Below are 6,000 nucleotides of genomic sequence, written 5' to 3' on the forward strand. Positions count from 1 at the left end.
TCTTTCTCTCTCCAATCAACTTCATCAGGAAAACCATATCCTTCACCGTTCACCGTGAATCCCATGAATTCACCATTCTGATAAGCTAGCAGTCCCTTTGGCTTTCACACAGAAGAGGCTCAGGTCAAGGAGAGTTAAGCAAAGTGGCTAAAGGAAGAAGATGAAATGTGAAGAGAAGCCTCCTAGTGAGAAGGAGTGTTTCATTTCTATTATGAGTATAATTTAAGTATTGATACTATGTCGTTTGGAGGTTGATTTTAAGATACTTAACGGGAATTCATTTCTTAAGTTTATCATAAAATAATTAATCAACAAATCCTATCTCTTATCCTTTCTCTCTCTCTCTCTCTCTCTCTCTCTCTCTCTCTCTCTCTCTCTCTCTCTCTCTCTCTCTCTCTCTCTCTCTCTCTCTCTCTCTCTCTCTCTCTCCTCTCTCTCTCTCTCTCTCTCTCTCTCTCTCTCTCTCTCTCTCTCTCTCTCTCTCTCTCTCTCTCTCTCTCTCTCTCTCTCCTATATCTTTCTTCTGTTATTCTCATCCTTTCTTGTTACAACGATCGGGTCCTCCTTGGATCTTATCATTGGTATCAGAGCTAGCGATGGCTCCCAAACAGGATTCACACGCAGAACGGATCAATGTTATGGAGAGTCAGATCGGTGGTCTCACCATCACTTTCGAAGAGATGCACAAGACGGCAGACGCACGTGAGCAGCGAGCTGTTGAAGCAGAGAAGCAAGCTGAAGAACGTGAATGTCGAGCGGAGGAGCGTCCCCAAAAGGTCATGGCGGCGAAAGAGAAACCCCCTGACGCGAAACCGGAGTCGAACCCTAGCTTGGCAAAATCTGGATCTAATATCGGTTCCCAGATGATATGCAAAGTTCATCAACTGAGGGGTCTAATTCTGGTGGAACACAAGTGGGTTACTCTCAACGGGGATCCTTATTTGCTTCACGTGCAAGCTTCACTCAAGACCATGGAGAAACTTTGTGAGAATGAAGAAGAGGTTATTTTGCTGGAGTTGCAAGCGCTGTTTGAAAATGAGCACGAGCCTTCGTCAGGCAAGGTTGTCAGCCTGGGAATTCACAAACTCTTAAAGGAATTCCAGACTGTTTTCAACATGCCAAGTGGGTTACCTCCTAAGTGGTCTTGCGAGCACGCCATCACTCTACAGGCAGGGACCTCACCTATAAATATCAGGCCCTACCACTACTCTCATTTTCAGAAAAATGAGATTGAGAAGCTTGTGCAGGAGATGCTACAAGCGGGGATAATCAAGCCAAGCATTAGCCCGTTTTCCAGTCATGTACTCTTGGTAAAGAAGAAAGATGGAGGATTCAGGTTCTGTGTAGACTACATGGCATTTAATAAGAGCACCATACAAGATTGATATCCCATTCTAGTGATCGAGGAGCTTCTCGATGAGTTAGCTGGTGCGTCAGTGTTCTCCAAACTGGACCTGAAGTCGGGATATCACCATATACGGGTGAAGGACAGTGATGTGGGGAAGACTGCTTTCAAGACGCACGAAGGGCACTACGAGTTTCTGGTGATGCCTTTTGGCCTTACCAACGCCCCCGCAACGTTTCAGTCGGTCATGAATGATATATTCAAGCCTTACCTGCAGAAATTTGTGTGGGTCTTCTTCGATGATATATTAATCTACAGTCGGAGTGAGAAGGAACATCAAGAACACCTCAGGATCGTGTTGCAAGTTCTCAAGGATCACAATTTTTACGCTAACGAGAAGAAGTGCGCCTTTGCCTAGCCTAAGGTGGCTTATCTAGGCCACGTGATCTCAAAGAAAGGTGTAGAAGCTGATCCTGAGAAGATCGAAACCATGAAGCAGTGGCCACAGCCAAAGAATATTACGGCGTTGAGAGGATTATTAGGGCTGACTGGCTACTACCACCGGTGTGTGGAAGCGTATGAGAAGATTGCGAGGCTTTTGACTGAGTTGCTAAAGAAGGATGGGTTCAAATGGACCGAGGAATCGACTCAGGCGTTTGAGATTTTGAAAGGAGCCATGAGTAGTATTCATGTGCTGGTGCTGCCTGATTTCTCCAAACCATTTACGGTTGAAACTGATGCGTCAGGTACATGAATTGGAGCAGTTCTGTCTCAAGGGGATAAACCGATAGCTTTCATCAGCAAGGGGTTTTATAGCAGAGAGAGAGAGTGAAATCTGTCTATGAAAGGGAGTTGTTGGCCATAGTTTTTGCAGTGACGAAATGGAGACACTACCTCACGGGGCATCAGTTCACCATACGGACTGACCAGAAGAGCTTGAGGTATCTCTTGCAGCAGAGGGCAGTGTCTGTAGAAAAGCAGAAATGGGCATCGAAGCTTCTTGGGTTGAACTACACCATTGAGTACAGACCGGGGAAGGAAAACAGGGTAGTAGATGCTTTGTCTCAACGCACTGAAGTGAAAGAAGAGCCAAAGAAGTTCTTGGAGTTTCAGTTGACAGCTCCTCTATCGATCGATATGGATGAGTTGGCACTGCAAGTTGAGAAGGATGATACTTTACAGAGGATAATACGAGGAGTATTGGAGGGTGATAAGGAGTTTGAAGGTTATACAGTGGAGAAAGGGGTTTTGTTCAAAGACAACAGACTGGTCATTCCAGCGAAATCTGCTTTCATTCCAGCACTGTTGAATCAATTTCATGCTAGTGCTATTGGTGGGCATGAAGGGGTGCTGAAGACATTCAAGAGAATGGCTCGTGAAGTTTAGTGGCCAGGTATGAGAAGCGAAATTACTGAGTTCATCAAAGCTTGTGATATTTTCCAGAAGAACAAGTATTCTACGTTGTCACCAGCAGGGCTGCTAATGCCATTGCCTATTCCTACTCAAGTTTGGGCTGATAGCAGTCTCGACTTTGTGGAAGGGTTACCTCTCTCTAAGGGCTTTGATGTGATCTTGGTCGTGGTCGACAAGTTAACTAAGTATGCACACTTCTTACCGTTGAAGCATCCTTTCACAGCTAAGACAGTGGCGGATGTGTTTGTGAAAGAGATCATTAAACTTCATGGTTTTCCCGAGACGATGGTATCGGACTGCGACAAGGTCTTTTTGAGTCACTTCTGGTCTGCTTTGTTCAAGAGTCAGGGCACAAATCTGCATAAGAGTACTGCTTATCATCCTCAGTCTGATGGGAAGACAGAGGTGGTCAATCGATGCGTTAAAGCTTACTTGAGGTGTTTCGCGGGAAGAAAGCCTTCATCTTGGAGTCAGTGGTTGCTTTGGGCAGAGTATTGGTACAACACGTCCCATCACTACTCGTCCAACACCACCCCTTTTAAGGCATTGTATGGGAGGGATCCTCCTAAGTTTTTGAGATTTGGAGATATTCCTACGGGTAACGCGGAAGTTGAAGTGCTGATTCAGAACCATGATGCTCTCTTGCCGGAACTGCGTGATAATTTGGCAATAGCTCAGGGGCGCATGCAGGATTCTGCTAATAAGAAGCGTAGAGATGTGGAATTTAGTGTGGGAGAGTGGGTGTATTTGAAGCTGAGACTGTATCGCCAAGTGACAGTAGCAATGAGGCGTGTGGAGAAGCTAGCTCCGCGCTTCTTTGATCCCTATCTGATTGAGAAGCGCATCAGGAAGGTGGCATACAAATTAGCATTACCTCCTACGAGTCAGGTTCACCCCATGTTCCATGTTTCTCAGCTGAAGAAGGCAGCAGCGCCACTCACCAAGGTGCAGAAGCTCCCTTTATTCCTATCATCTTCGTTGGAATGGAATGCAGAGCCAGAAGAGTTGCTTGATATCAGGAAGTCGAGAACTGATAAGCATGCTGAAGTGTTGGTTAAGTGGAAGGATCTTACCGAGTTTGAGTGTTCATGGGAACCGGTGAAGAGGTTGGCAGAGCAGTTCCCTCACTTCCAGCTTGTCTCAAGCTGAGTCTTCTTCGGAGAGGTATAAATAAGCTAGCAGTCCTTTTGGCATTCACACATAAGAGGCTCAGGTTAAGGAGAGTTAAGTAAAGTGGCTAAAGGAAGAAGATGAATTGTGAAATTTGAAGAGAAGCCTCCTTGTGAGAAGGAGGGTTTCATTTCTATTATGAGTATAATGCTATGTCGTTTCATTTAATTATTGATACTATGTCGTTTGGAGGTTAATTGTAAGCTACTTAACGGGAATTCATTTCCTAAGTTTATCATAAAATAATTAATCAACAAATCCTATCTCTTATCCTCTCTCTCTCTCTCTCTCTCTCTCTCTCTCTCTCTCTCTCTCTCTCTCTCTCTCTCTCTCTCTCTCTCTCTCTCTCTCTCTCTCTCTCTCTCTCTCTCTCTCTCTCTCTCTCTTATCTCTTATCTTATGTTATTCTCATCCTTTCTTGTTACAACGATCGGATCCTCCTTGGATCTTATCACATTCTTCTTGATGTTACGTGATACACAAAATTTTAAGAGGCGATCAATCACATGAGAAGACCGACAAAGGCGAAGATCTCAAAGTAGCAGCAGGTTGAGCAGAAATAGCATCAGAAGCAAGCTTCGCCGGCAGAGGAACTTAGTGAAGGCATATGAGATGCTGGATTGCCGGCAATAGCATCAACTATTTATAGCAATCATGCTGTCATTGGTTATGAAACACTTGAGGTCTTGATGGTATGAGTAAAGAGGGGAAGATCAAGAGATAGGGAGGAGATAAAGAGGTTCATGGATACTGATTGGAAAAGTATAAAAAGTAAAAGAAATTTATGGGAAGGGATACGAAGGTCAACTAATCACCTCCTAACTTAATGGTGTGAGTTAATCGACGTAGTGGGGAATCCTAGGTCTTAGTGGAAGACGAAGAGTAAACGATTAGCAGGCATGTTTGGGTTGGTATGATAGAAATCTAAATATGGGCCTGCTGCTTGCTTTTTTGGTCTTATGTATAAATTGGATTCGCAAGTGGGCAGCGAGTTAAGTAAACAGGCTCAAAAGTCATTGAACGAATAACTAAAAACGTGATTAGAGCACCTCCAATGGGGGTTTTACCCATTGAAGTTCTAAACTTGCCATATATGTATATGTATATATTGTATATGTATATGTAGTTGTCGGGTCTATTATTTTGGGAAGAACTCTTCTTAAAAGTTTAGAACTCCAATGGGTAGAACTCCCATTAGAGGTGCTCTAAGCCTCTGTGGATCCCACAATAAATGAGAGTTTGCTGATGTGGATAGCCTGAGAAGTAAGCAAAAACTCATCTATTATATTATAGATTATTGTGGTTATTTCAAATATTTTTAACTAGTTTAAGCACTTTGTCTAATTTTGATTTTGAGGATTTAATTTTTGGCGATATCTTTGTTTTATGCCACTTTATATGAATTCAATCTTGTATTTCAGTTTTGAATGAAAATATATGTAACATTCCGATTTTTGGTATATGTAGAATAACTTAAGAGAATTGATTTGACAATTTATGTCATCAAAGTTGACTTACCTTTTCTGCCGTTTAAAATTACATGATTAAGGGCATGCCTGGTTTCCCTGTTACCACCCGCAGACCTATCTTTTGCGGTTGGTAGCGGTTGTTGGCGTTTTACAACAATCACTCAAACCGCTCTAAACTGTTTTAAATCGCTCTAAACCACTTAAATTCGAAAGTTGGTTCCAACTAGCGTTTCCGGTTGCGAACGGTTGTGCGTGGGTAAAATTTTTTTTTAAAAACAATATAAATGCAAATATAAAAATAAAACTAAGAATTTTAAATTGAAATAATACAAATACGAAAATATATCTATTATATTTTAATTGATATTATAAATTTTAAAAATAAATATATTTTCTATAAATTTTAAAAAATAAAAATATAATTTTAAAAATATTTTAATATTTTTATAGTCATATAAAATGTAAATATAGTTAATTTATTATTTAACCGATGTTGTATTTAGTGGTTAACAATCATAAATATTCCATAAACATACTAGTTTTTAACCGCAGTACTAATCATACAATTATCTTAAAACAGCAACCATCCAGTCAGGCCCTAAA

This window comes from Brassica rapa, chromosome A02 (genome assembly GCF_000309985.2).
Source record: "Brassica rapa cultivar Chiifu-401-42 chromosome A02, CAAS_Brap_v3.01, whole genome shotgun sequence".
Classification (NCBI taxonomy): domain Eukaryota; kingdom Viridiplantae; phylum Streptophyta; class Magnoliopsida; order Brassicales; family Brassicaceae; genus Brassica; species Brassica rapa.